Source organism: Protopterus annectens, chromosome 10.part0 (genome assembly GCF_019279795.1).
Source record: "Protopterus annectens isolate FY-2018-M chromosome 10.part0, PAN1.0, whole genome shotgun sequence".
Classification (NCBI taxonomy): Eukaryota; Metazoa; Chordata; order Ceratodontiformes; family Protopteridae; genus Protopterus; species Protopterus annectens.
This window is the reverse complement of record NC_056744.1, coordinates 1415221497-1415236228: the sequence shown is the minus strand read 5'-3', so window position 1 is coordinate 1415236228 and position 14732 is coordinate 1415221497.

The following is a 14732-nucleotide window of genomic DNA, read 5'->3' as shown; positions in this document are numbered from 1 at the left end:
ATGTGAAAAGACCAAGACTGTCCCAGGCTTTGTCTTTTTGCATGTGTCCTTTCCTGGAGGGAAAAATTGCATCACAGTGGCACGATGCCATGCTTACCTAGGACAGCAACACTATGGGGCTGAGTTTAAGAGTCCCCAAGTTCTCGGCTGCGATGGAACATTACAGCTAGTACATAAGTTATTTTTCTTATGCTGCCAATTGTCATTCTATCCTTAACCTTGTGGGGCACAGTCTCCAGCTACCTTACACCCTGGGTAGCTCACCAAATAGATATGCAAGTACTTTTTACAGCTGAAATATGCCTCACAGATATCACCCACCAAGATATGTGTAAATATATTTAATATATTTAATAATAATAAATAGTAAAAGAACAAGACTCTAATCAGTAACTCAACAAAATTACTTCATATGTCAAAAGCACAGGAAACCACAACAGTGTAGGATAGTCTCAAATAAATACAGACAACATATGAGTTTGAATACTGTCATTGCCATATAAGTAAAAAAGTAAATAGTGTACAATATATTCTTCTACATACACACAAACAAATGAACAAAGTATTAATGTATACTCCTAAGAGACTCATTGTGTAGTATATCAGATGAACTTAATCATTTATAAGAAAAGCATTAAATAGTTTATACTCTCAACACAATACAGATAGCAGACAGGGTATAATACAGACATCAGAGAAGGTAAAGAAAGAAATAGAAATTGTACAAATGACGGAAAGAAACTGGGGGGGGGGGTTGCAATGACCCCAAGTGGAGAAAAACCCAAATCTGGCCTGTGCATTCATGAATGTGATAACGACTTCTGCTTATGTGAATAATAGTGATAGCTGCTGAGAGTTTTGCCTGAACAGTGATAATGATTCAGGGCTATATTGTAACCACTGTGATAATGACGTGCAAACTTATGCATGCTCAGACACAGGTGATAATTGTTACACATAACCTGTTGAGTAGGCATTCATTACATTACCTTGTGCAGCTGTTATGTAAGACGGACTCATTATCATCAGTATGGAGAAGACCTGAGTAATTCAGTAAAATAGTATAACACTTACATATTGATCCCTTCCTCTCACCTAAATTCCACAAGTGACTGACAAGGCTAAGAAAAAAGCACAACACATATAGCAGCATCATGCATGTAATACTCAGCTAATAAGTTGGGAGACATCTACAAGAAATTCATTATAGGAAATCTGGCTAGAATTAGTGTCACAACTAATTAGTGACACATATGCTATGTGAAATACCAGCAATAAATAACACAATATTTCTGCAGGTCAAAATCATACAGAAATGGCTAGCAGAACCAAGTACTGGCAGGAAACAGAGGACGTCATAGTCAAATCATGTTTCCTTTGTATACTGTACCTTAGACCAGGTAATATACAGACAGGGAATAAAGGTGGAGGTGTCTGAATTTACATTAAAAAGATATATCTCATGCCTGGTCAAACAGGACAATGAACTTGAGCTTCTCAGTCTTCAAATGACCATCAGCCAAATACCATACCACTTCCTTGCAAGCTATAGGTCCCCCTCTAGGAATCAGGAAACCCCGTGGAAACACTGTAGCTATATAAAAAAGTAGTGTTAGACAAGGAAAAAACATTTCAGCTGAAAAGTTTTTCCAAGTGTCACAAGAGCACCCTGAGCAATATCTCAAGCCAGCAATATGAGAAAAGCCTACCACCTCACACAGTAACCAAGTTAACCACTGTCTTGGATACTATGAGCATAAGACAAGCATCTACATAACCTAATATTCTAGTCATAAGTGACTGTGTACTGAGGCATAAAGCTACATGACAAACCTGACGCTCAGCTTGGGTTACCTAAGATAGCTCTTCTAAGTGAAAGCTGCAAGTAAACCAATCAATCTGCAAAACATGAACTAATTGCTGAACACAATGTAGGTTCACTGACAGGATGCAGCTTGGAAGTGGATGATATAATGGTAAGAATGTAGTGGACATCCTGTGTATGCAGAGGACAAGAATGGAAGGGCACTACAGCAAAACCACTTGGCTTGGCATCCAGAGTCTACTACTCAGGAGGATAGAGTAGAAAAGGTGTGTAAATTGTGGTGAGGGAGAACCTTCATAAGACAGTAAGGGACGTCATCAGAATAAATGATAGACTCAGGGCAATCTGACTCAAGCCTACTGATAGGTCAGTATTCATAATCTCAACCTACTTCCCACAGCAGGGTTGTGTTAGGGAGGAAGAGTGCATTCAGACAGCACTTGTAGCACTGATCGTAGAATCCTCCTCAAATAGCTCCTGATGCTTTTCAGTAAGCACATACAGACATAAAATATGTATCGGATCTTCACTCTTTGGGAACTCAACTTCAACAGTTTGCTAGGACCATCACCCTACCCCACCAGAAACATATACATCAGAAACTTACCAAGATACTTTAACAAAATATATGCAAAATATTATTACTTAATGACACATCCATGAAGCAAGGAAAATGACAGCTGCTAAATCAACTCATACTCAGAGATACAAGCTGCCATCACTGCAATGTGAAAAACAGTAAAGTGAAGCATTAATTAGCTTAACTATAACCACTTGGTAGCAAAGAACAAAAACATTTAGTTTCTATGAGAAAATGCTATCCAGAAAGTATAGCAATCTCCATTCATTTGACATGATACCATTTTTTTTGTAAAATTAACATTTCAGGCAGTATTTCTGTAACGTATCTACCAGGATAATGTTAATAAAAGGAGACAGGCTCCTATAACATACAGGGAAGCAACACACTTACTATTTATTTTCTGTTAGTGGAACAGCTACATAAACTGGTGTAAGTTGCAAACTCATGAGGAGTATCACTCTGGGACAGTGGCACGCTGACTACTGAACATAAGCATATTTAAAAGAGAGTTTCACAGCCAAAAAATATTAGGAATCACTACATAAAGTACATTTTTTCATAATTAAGGAAAAATCAATACACCAATGACTGAAGTCTTTATGAAACGGAAGCATTAGTTTAAACGTTTTTCTGTAATGTCACACGCCTATTATCGGTTTCTTCCAACTTGTCTATGAGCACATGCTGACTCCTCTTACCAATCATACTACAGAAATGTAAGCACGAGGAAAAAGAAAAACATTACTTCCTCTACTGCCTTGTAGCCCATTCCACCGTCCTTGTCATAAACTAAATCCAGTTATGCTCAACATCCCAGTGCCAAATGTCTTAAAAAATTCTCCTTAGTACTTTCCACATATAAAAGGCACATCCATTAGCAAGGACTTTCGTCCTGTGTCACCAGTGTCCTGTTCACCAATCCATTGGCATGTAATTTTTTGCCTCACATCTTCCCACACTTATGTGAATACTCTAGTTGACACCTCTTCTAAAAACTGCTGTGACCCTGAAATTGGCATTTTTACATAAGGGGGTTATGAGAAGTGAGCCCACTTCTTCAAAACTTGGGGAAGTACCATTCTGTAGAGGGGCCAACTCAACAAAATAGACTTGTGAGGAACTGGTTCCTGATAAAAGGACTAAGCCATTCGATCACTGCCATGAGCTTAATACTTCTTTTCAAAACTTTATGAAATCAAATGCCGATCAATACTGCAAACAAGCACATTTCATTCATTCTTTCATTCAGTGTTTATGAATGAAAAAATTAATGATTTCTAATAAAGTTAAGACAGTGTTGCTGCCCTGCTGAGCTACCTTAACCTGCAAGGTTACGTGCTAACTTCGGCAATGTCATTCAGAAAAAAAAAAACGTTGCAGCTGTGCATGTTTGTGTGAAATTACAGAGGTGCATAAGGGGCACAGAGGTTCACAGAGAGCTAACTGCAAGGTTAACTGACAGCTTCGGCAATGCCATTCAATAATAAAAAAAAAAAGTTGCATCTGTGTATTTCTTTTTTTCTGGCAAACGAACAAGCATTAAAACAGTTCAACAATGCTAGATAGAGTTTCACACTCTACCTGTTTGCTGACTGCTGTGGCTGGCTCAATGAGGCTAGAGAGGCTCCATGCTTCAATTGCCAATCAATACCGCAAACAAGCACGTTTCATTCATTCATTCTTTCATTCAGTGTTTATGAATGAAAGAATGAATGATTTCTACTAAATGTAAGACTATTTTGCTACCCCTGCTGTGTAACCTTAACCTGCAGGGTTAAGTGCTATCTTCGGCAATGTCATTCAGAAAAAAAAAAGTTGCATCTGTGTATTTCTGTGCTTCATTTTCTGGCAAACCAACAAGTCTAGACTATTTCAAAACCAGGAAACCCCTAGCTATAAGTTAACTGTACATTGCAAGTGAAAAAACACGTCCCTTTTACAGTAATATTTTTACCGTAGTTGTAGCTGAACCAGGAACCAGGAACTCCTTAGGCAAAGTTGAAATGGGAAACTCCTTGTAGCTCTGGCAGTCCGTGCAATCCCTGAGTGCCCAAATAAAATTGAGGGATCCAGTAGCAGGTAAAATCTCCAAATATTAGCAGAAAGAAAGGAAATACCTGCTGCTGGACCTTCTATTTATTTGGGGAAAACAAAAGAAAATAATGTTGGGGGTGGAGGTCTTACACAAGTGGTGGCTTGGATTGCAAGAATCCGATTGGCTGCCACCACTTACTTTAGCAACTACTTTGTAAGTGGATTTTCTACTAAAAGTTCAGTGTGACCTTAATGTAAAAACATGCTGAATCGTAACTGCATAAGATAAATTACAAGTTCAGTGACGATTTCAGCGTGTTTTACATTATGCTCAACTACAAATCTGCAGTACATTTTCTCACGCTTGTGGAAGGCACTCGGGGGTAACAGCTTGCAATTAGTATCTTCTCATAGTGCTCTCGGTGTTAAGCACAGAGGCACCATGAGAAGGTACTCAGGGTTAATGAGTTAAAGAGGGGGATAATTTTGCTAGTTTTATTCATATATTTGAGAGGGTATGTAAACAGTATGATGTTGACCAAAGGCTCTGGGTATGGTTCTTGACCCCCTTACTGCATGATAAAGCTGTTACTGTGTTGTCTAAACTTGATGATTGTGAATATTTTGATTGTACTGCTGTTAATAATCACTTGTTAGAATGTTTTAAGCTAACACCTGAAATGTATAGGAAAAAGTTTCATGAGCATAGACGCAAGGCAGATGAAAGTGTGTGTGAATATGTTGCTGAACTGAGCACTTATTTTCATAGGTGGGTGAGTGAAAGTCAAGTCACCACTTTTGAAGGGCTGGCAAACCCTTTGGTGAGAGAACAAGCCCTTAGCACTTTGACTGAGGACATGAGGAACTGGTTAGCTGATAGACAATGTGCTACTTCAGAGGAGCTGGGGAAGAAGGGAGACCTATACCTAGCAAGCAGGGCATCCCTGCACAAGGAAAGGGACCCCTGATACTGCTCATGGGTCTAAAGGAACCCATGATGGGCAGCATAGACTGCCCCAACAGAGTCTGCCAGTAGCAGGAGAAGTCACTAGTCCAGATACACGTTCAGGACCTAGGGTTAAATGTTTTGAATGCAACCAGTGGGGGTCATGTGGCATACAGATGTCCACAGAGGCAAGGTGGGGAACAAAAGGTGAGACAGCCAGTAAGTGGGAAAGACAAAATGCCAATAGTTGGTTGTCTTGAGACAACAGGGTACTGAAATACCATCCTGCAGATGTTCTGATAGGGAAGGATTTGGATGAGGCAGTGCCATGTGTTTATGCAGTTACACGCAGTCAGGCTAGGAGACAAGTATGTGGGTCTGGTAGACTGGGGGAGACCCAGACAGACTGCATACTTGCAGCCAGGACTGGTGAGGTGGTTACTTCAGGGAGGGAGCTACTCTGTAGCAGTGAGACTGAAGGTAAGCCACAGCTGCTTGTGGGTACTGATGTTCCCTTGGACAGAGTGACTGCAAAGTGAGTAGTAGTACTCAGGCTGACAGTGAGGCACCACTGTCAGAGGATGCCAGACTTCCTGTGGAAGGGGAGGTGGGAAGGGTTACAAAGAGAGAGTTGAGACAGGCTCAGCTCTCAGACCCTACATTGCAAGCCTGAGGCAGGTAGCTAGTGAGGCACCTGATTCTCAAGGGAAGGGGGATTTTGTATACTGGGACAAGGGGTTACTCTATAGAGAGTGGACCTCTGAGGGAGGGCTAGAAGGTGAGAGAGTACAGCAGTTGGTAGTGCCTAGAGCCTACCATCTGGTGCTTCTAGCCATAGCCCATGATATCCCCTTTGCAGGTCATATTGGCGTAAAACATACAAAGAGATGTATTATGCAAAACTTCTATTGGCCTGGAATTTCCAGAGATGTAACAAGGTGCTGCAGGACCTGTGAGCAGTACCAAAAGCTAGGCAAGGCAGGAGACAAAGGTTGGGAGGGTGGCCTAATGGTTAAGGTGTTTGCCTTACAAACACAAGGTGCAGGGTTTGAGTCTCACAAGGGATAATTGGCTAGGCTTACAATGGCTCGCAAGGGCAGCTGGCTTAGTACTAACCTATGAACCTATGAACAAGGTGAGAGCACCTTTGATGCCTTTGCCTGTGATTGAGGAGCCATTTCAGAGGGTAGCTGTGGATATTGTAGGGCCTCTGAGTACCCCAAGTTCCACAGGGAAAAAGTATATCCTAGTGGTAGTAGATTATGCTACAAGATACCCTGAGGCAGTGGCTCTGTCCGCCATTGAGGCAGAAAAGGTGGCAAATGCTTTGTTAGAAATTTTCAGCAGGGTAGGTTTCCCAAAAGACATACTGACTGACAGAGGTGCCAATTTCATGTCAGACCTGCTGGCTTGTCTGTGGAAGTACTGTGGGGTGAAGCACCTGAAGTCCACCTCCTACCATCCCCAGACTTATTGTCTGGTTGAGAGGTTAAACTCTACAATCAAGTCAATGCTACAGGCATTTGCAGACCAGTTTAAGAGGGAATGGGACAAATATTTGCTCCATCTGTTGTTTGCTTACAGAGAGGTTCCCCAGGAATCCACAGGTTTTTCACCCTTTAAGTTTCTGTATGGGCATAGGGTGAGGAAACCTCTAGATTTAATTCTAGATGAGTGGGAACGTGATTTTTTAATCTCACAAGGAGTCTGTTGTGGAATATGTCCTAAACCTCAGAACAAGTCTCAGGGAATTCATGGGCTTGGCACATAAGAACCTGGCAGAAGCCCAACAACAGAAAAAGATATGGTATGACAGGAATGCTGGAGCTACAGAGTATGCTGTAGGTCAGCAGGTAATGGTTCTCATTCCTGTCAGGCACAACAAGCTGCAAGCAGCTTTGGAGGGATCCTACAAGGTGGTAAGAAAGGTAAGTGATGTTAACTATATGGTGGAACTGCTAGGCAGGAGGCAGGGGCACAAATTGTACCATGTTAACATGATGAAACCTTAGGGAGGCCCTTGTACTGAGCATTTGCTGTGGATTGCAGGAGGAGTCTGAGGGAGATCTGGTGACTGATTTCCTCAGTGAGGCTCAGACTGACACCTCAGTGGAAGGGGTAGCAATGTCCCAGCAGCCATCTCCTACCGAAGTTTGAGAAATTCAAGCAGTGTTACAGGAGTTTGGGGACATGTTCACTGAGAAACCAGGTGGCTACAGGACCCCAAAGGCTTGTTAGGCAGACACCTTATAGGGTGCCTGAGAGTGTCAAACAGACTCTGAGGAAGGAGATACAGGAAATGTTGGAACTAGGGATGATTCAAGAGTCCAACAGTCCCTGGGCCTCCCCAGTGGTGCTGGTGCCAAAGAAGGATGGCAGCACCAGGTTCTGCGTGGACTACAGGAAATTAAATAGTCACACAGAGTCAGATGCTTACCCCATGCCTAGGACAGATGATGCCCTAGAGCAGCTGGGTGGGGCTAAGTATCTTACAACTATTTATCTTACCAAGGATTACTGGCAGGTGCCCTTGACTCCCAGTGCTAAACAGAAGTCAGCCTTTGTGACTCTTTTTGGCTTGTATGAGTTCACAAAGATGCTCTTTGGGATGAAAAATGCTCCAACGACTTTCCAGAGGCTGGTAGATCATATCCTAGCAGGAGCAGGAGGGTTTGCCCTTGCTTGCCTAGATGATATTGCCATCTACAGCCATTCATTGCAAGAGCACCTTCAATATGTCAGGAAGGTGCTGGGCAGACTACAGAGGGCAGGATTGACCATTAAGCAGAGCAAATGTCAGGTCTCCTACCTGGGACATAGAGTGGGGAGTGGTAAGTTCAGGCTAGAACCTGCCAAAGTAGAAGCCATTCAGGCATGGCCTGCATCTATTACCAAAAAGCAGGTGAGGGAATTCGTAGGGACAGCAGGGTACTACAAAAAGTTCATCCCCAGTTATAGTACCATAGCTGCTCCCCCCACAGACCTGACAAGGAAGAACAGGCAAGATAAGGTAGTGTGGACCCCAGCATGTGAGCAGGCATTTGAGGAGCTTAAGGAAGCTTTGGGAGGACCCCCTGTGTTAGTCAGTCCAGATTACAGCAAATAATTTGTTGTGCAGGTGGATGCTTTGAACCATGGGGTGGGGGCTGTACTTAGCCAGATTTCTTCAGAGGCAAAAGAGCACACAGTGGTTTTTCTCAGTAGTAGGCTCCAACCCAGGGAGGAATGCTATGCAGCTGTATAAAAGGAATGTCTAGCCATTGTCTGGGCACTGCAGAAACTTCAGCCTTATCTGTATGGAAGAAAATTCACTGTAGTGACAAATCACAATCCCTAACATGGTTAAGCAAAGCCAGCCAGCAAAATGCCAAGTTGCTTAGATGGAGCCTAGGGTTGCAAGCATATGATATGTCAGTACAGCACCACAGTGTGATTAGCAATGCCAATGCAGATGGGCTCTCAAGACAGGGAATGGGGAAAGGTATACTCAGACAGACCTAGCCCTCTCAAGCAGAGTTTCTCAAGGGTCACTTGAAAAACTAGCATGAGTTCTTCTGGGGGGGAGATGTGTGAAGATAGGTGAAGGCTGCTAGCCTAGCCAGATATAATTTTGTAGATAATTCTGTCATTTGTAAATATTAATCTAAGCCACAGGCTTATTCTCTTAAATGTGAACAGACTACATTGAATATTGACCTACAACAATGTAACAGCAGTGCACATTGCTGTAAGAAAGATAAGTCAAGCATTTCATGAATGTCTTTGATGTCAAAATTCGGAGCTGATGTGCCTGGATGAAGGAATTCTGCGTGTTGTTTTAAGACCAGAGTTAATGGCTAGAATTTGCATGTATAAATGTCCCTTATTGCTCTGGCTTCTGACCTGGTGTAAAGAATGTAAATGTAGTTTCTGTTAGCCTGGGAACATCAGAGAAGTGTGAAGAATGATGTCATGTGAAGCAGCTGTGTGTTATCAATTTAAAGAGAGAGAATCAGAGAGCTCAGAGCATTTGTCTTGAGAACATCTAACATCACCAGCACTGCTTTGCTCTATATGTAAGTTATTTAGAACTGTTTTCTCTTAGATATAGCTAGGAAATAGGAAGATTAGATTAGTTTGTTTTTCTGTGATGTCAGAACTTTTCTACTGTATTATTTTAACATTTTTCTGTGATCACTGAACTCTTGACTAGCACTATGTAGTAAGAAGTATTGTCTTGTGTTTTTATTATTTATTATTAAATATTTTTAAACCTTTTAACTGTGGCTGTTTTATGTAGAGTTAATTTAAGCTCTAGAGTACATTGCATGTATATAGTGATACTGTACCAAGTCTCTCTAATAAACCTTGACTGTTCAGTCACACTTACTATGTCTGTGAGGTTGTATATAAATCTTATCTCAAAGTGTGTGTGTGTGTGTGTGTGTGTGTGTGTGTGTGTGTGTGTGTGTGTGAGCTACTTTGGCAGGGGCACGAAGCACAGGTTGGACAGAGCGGGAGCTGGAGGTTTTAGCTTGCCCACTAGACTGAGATCTGGACCCTATAGCTGTGCCAGTGGGGAGTCTTATTGGGGACCTGGAGAGAAAGGGAGAAACCAGCCCCAGACTGACTGTGATCTCTGTGTGCTCTTAAGGGAAATTGTACTTTACTGTGTGTGTATTTATTATCCTTTCCCTATATGGATGCCCCTCACAGGTGTTAGTGGTGAAGATTGAGGCTCCTTGATTGCTGGGTCAGTGCACGGGTGTCACAATATCTCATTAGATATTCATTTTGCAGCTACAGTCTAGGCAAATATCTTTACTTTTACAGTTATGTGACATGTAAGAACAGCTGTATATAATTATTTTTTTGTGTTTACTTTTCTATGTAACATCACTTGTATATAATTTTTTAGTTTTTTCTCAAGTCTCTATGTAATTATCTGTCTACTCAATATGTATACCCATTTCTTTTCTATTGTTAATTTCAAAAGTATGTTCAGAATTTTTTTTTTTTTTTTTTATACTGGAGCATTTCTCCTTAGGTCTCCACTGAAAATGAGCCTCTGCCTCAGTTGGACTAACCTGGTTAACAAATGTCAAATAAACAAAATAAATGTAACTATTTTAAAGCCTGCAGTTTCTAAACAGGAACATTTCTTGCAAGGACAGTTCACCCTAGTTAGGGCCATAGGAGGGACAAATTTTCAAGTACCACAGGCAAAAGTTCTCTTAGACTGAGAATGGTATTGCAGGCAAACAAGCAGGTGGTAGTGTTGGATGATATCCCTGCCAGCTATACTAACAAACAGTACCTTGTGTGCTTACAGTTACAATCAGCCAGGCGTGCTCAGTATCCCATAAGGAAGCAAGCAAGAAAAGACTCAGTCAAAGCCAACATGTCCAACAGAGGCTGCTAACGTGGCCACTTCAGGGGAAAGTTAGGTAAGAGCAAGCCTGAATCTGAGCCACAACCCTCAAAAGGTATGATTGCCCCAGCCCAGTGTCATAGAGGGATAAAGCTTTGACTGAATTGCAAGCATTTTGAGTTCAGCTAGAGGGCTAGGTACTTATAGCAACTGACAGAGGAGGGAGGAAGGAGGAGTGAAGAGGCTATGCCTGCTTGCCTCCTTTTGAGAGGGGGGGGGGCAGGGAAGACATCAGCTAGAGGGATGCCCTGGTCGAGATAAGGGTACAAGTGGCATCCAGACACTGATTGTAGGAGGGCTGAGAGGAAGCTCCATTGTTGGGTCCAGGGTGAAGGCACTTTTCCACCCAATACTCATAGTCACATATAGCCTACACAACAGTGTGGCATGAAGGGGTAGGAAGGGCCACATCCAAAACAGCAACTGTACATCCACTAGCAGCTATGGCATGTCTCTGGTCAGCTCTCTCCTGGCCTTGCTTTATCAGTGTAAGGTGTGTTGGTGACTCACATGAGTGAGTTATCTAGGTATTGCTGTATATTATGCAGGGAAGACAAAGACTCATGAGGAAATGCCATGATTGCACAGTGGTCAGTCAACTCTAACAAACATACAAATCGAATTGCAAAAAAAATAAAAGGACAACAAACAAAGAAATGAGACAGGGCACCTTACAGGATATGAATGAGGTAGTTAAGGAGACTCCTTATTTTCAACATCAACAGGTCTACTTTTGGGACAAGAGGTTATTGTGCAGTGAGTGGACTCCTGAAAGGGGGCTAGAAGAAGAGCTAGTTCAACATTTAATAGTCCCAAAGGCCTATCATTAGGCAATTGTGGTCATGATGTTTCTTTTTTAAGTGATGTGGACATAAAATACACAAAAAGAAGGCTTAGGTTAAAATTCTATTATCAGGCACTGCAAAGATATAAGAGGTACTCCAGGATTTGTGAGATAGATAATGGTTGGCAAGCAAGAGACAAAGCCAAGGCTGCTTTGGTATCATTTTTTTTCAGTAACAATTTCATATAGGTCCATAGGTAAATACTAGCCAGTCAGTTTGCAGACCATTTTAAGCCTAGCAAAAAAAAAAAAAAAAAAAAAAAATTCAGAAGTTCCCTTCAGCCTGAAGAAGGGCAAAACAACATAGACTTGAGGAAAATATTTAGAGCTGTCCATCCAGTTATCTAGGTTTACCTTGACGGTAGCAAGGGTTATACTCTACTTGACATGTGGTGGAAGTTTGTTCCAGCCGTGAATTGCATATTTGGATATATACTTGACATGTGGTGGAAGTTTGTTCCAGCCGTGAATTGTATATTTGGATATAAATCTATCACACCAATGTATCTTATTTATCTGTTAATGAAGATTTAGTTCCTTGAACTGCCTATTTGAGGTAACATTTGTTCTGTCAAGGAACAGGAGGCCAGAGAGGGTTGGATCTGTCAGGACTCAAAAGAATAGACATAAGTCTCCATGGAGGAGTCTGTAAAAGATTGAGTATGGAGAAAGGACTATCAGCCGGTCATGATAACTCCAATTTTTTAAAGGCCATTGATCCTTTTAGTTATGAATCTCTCTAAAGTCTCTCAAGTTGAGTGATATGTTTAGACAAATACTTGACAAAAGGTACCTTATATTCAGTAATGGGTCGGATGAGGTATGAATAAAGGAGAATTAAGACTTCTTTGTGTTTAGTGGAGATGCCTTTGGAAGTTAGATGAGTCAGATAGAAAACTTTCTAAACTACTGCTGAGACATGATGGTAAAATGTTAATGAATTATCAACAAAATTGTCTAGGTTCATAAGTTCATAGGTGCTTACTAGGCTAATGGCCCTAGGGCCTTTACAAGCCTAGCCATGTAAAAACCCGAGTACCCTTATTGACCATATTTAGACAGCCATTGTTAGCTGAGTGATTCTGTGATTAGTACCGACTGCTCCTGTCCATGCAGGATACAGGTGCCACCCTGGGATGAATTTACAATCACCCATCCAGTTGTCAAGGTTGAGCTTGAATAGGGTTATTGAGGAGCTCTGCTTCACATGGAATGGGAGCTTATTCCAAGGGAGCGGTAATCACAGGGAGATAACATCTGTCTGTCCAGTATGTTCAGTTAATGTCACAGGCTAGGTTGAGATACTTGGAGCGAGTTATTCTTGTCCCAATTGATTAGCAGATATGCAGAAATTCCATTAGGGCAGGGTCAAAGACTGCTCTGTAGGCCAGGCACAGGTCATCTCTCAGCAACTTGTATGACACAGAGTACAGTGACAGGGCTTTCAGTCTATCCATGTATATCATGTTTTGCAGACCCTGGATTCTTTTGGTAAGAAACCTCTATGGTCTGTCTAGTCACTGCAGGTGTCTGGTGGGATACATAGAGAAGGGAGCACTGTGCTCAATTAGTGGTCTGATAAGGGTCGAGTACAGTGGAGCTATAACCTCCCTGGCCTTGGATGTGATTTTCTTATTTATGAGATGCGCAATATAGAATGCTTTTTTTACCACTACAGACACATGGTAATCAAAGTTTAGATTGCTATCAACCTGTGTTCCCAAGTCTGACACCACTGAGTTTGAGCTTAGGGTAGTACTATATATATATCATAATTAGCAGGGGCTACTTCTTTGTCAAAGGGGATAATGTGGCATTGTTTTGTATTAAGTTTTAGTCCGTGAGTTTGGCACCAATCATTTGTCTGCATCAGCCCTTTCCTGTAGTATGTTAACATCACTGAGGGACTCTATGATTGTGCCCAGTTTACAGTCATCTGCAAACTTGTTAAGCCACAGGTCATCTACGTTCGTCTGGACTTCAGAGAAATATATTCCAAACAGCAGAGGGCCCAGCACAGATCCTTGTGGTACCCCACTGGTAACTGGTCTACTGGTGGAGGTGGACCCCCCAAATTTGACAGTGTGTGTTCTGTTGATAAGCCAGTTGGCTACTCATCTAGTAATGTGTGGGTTAATCCCCATCTGGGAGAGTTTCTCTGTGATACTTGAATAGGGGATTGTGTCAAAGGTCTTGGTTAAATCAGGATAGGTGGTATGTACTGTTTTCCCCTCATCCAGGGTTTTGGTGACATTCTCAAAGAAGTCTACTAGGTTTAATAAGCCAGATCTACCCATGACGAAGTCAAACTTGGTTGGATCAACAGTCTGAAGGTTGCCTAAGTCCTTGTGGATAAGGCCCATGAGGATTCTTTCCATGGTCTTGCAGATAACACTGGTTAGGCTTCTGGGTCAATAGTTTCCAGGGTCAGTTGATGGACCTCCTTTGTGCAAGGGGATGATTACTGTTGCTATTTTCCACTCTGATGGGACAAAGCCAATTCTCAAGCTATGGTTAAAGAGAGTGCCAGCTGGTTCTGCTAGGTTTTGTTTTTGATTGTTTAGGAAGCAGCCTGGGATGTTATCTGGTCCCATAGAGGCTGTGTTTTTGGCCTTAGAGAGTGCTTTTATAACCTGTTCTTTGGAGATACTTGGTAGAGGACTGGTGTTGGTAATGCTTTGGGGTATGTCAGGTGGGGACGGGGGGGGGGGGTGAAGTTATTGTCAAATTTGTCAGCTAGCAGGTTGGCAATTTCCTCAGGTTCAGTGTGAATGGTACCATCCACTACAGGTTTGGCACACAACTGGGTATTCCCTCTTAGGTTGCGGACGTAGCTAAAGAATGCCTTATGATTGTCTTTAGCTAGGGATGCTAATTTAGACTAGTAGCTAGCCTTAGAGGACTTAACAAGATATCTGATTTGCTTGTTCAAGCTGTGGAGGGTATTCCTTCTCTGTTGAGTTATTTTCCTCCTGTTCTTAGATATCAGTTTCTTTCTTTTGTTGTATAACTTATTTATACTTACAGTCCACCAGGCTGGCTTGTTTTTTCGGGAAGACCTGGTTTTGTTCCGGTTAGGTACAGCTGAGT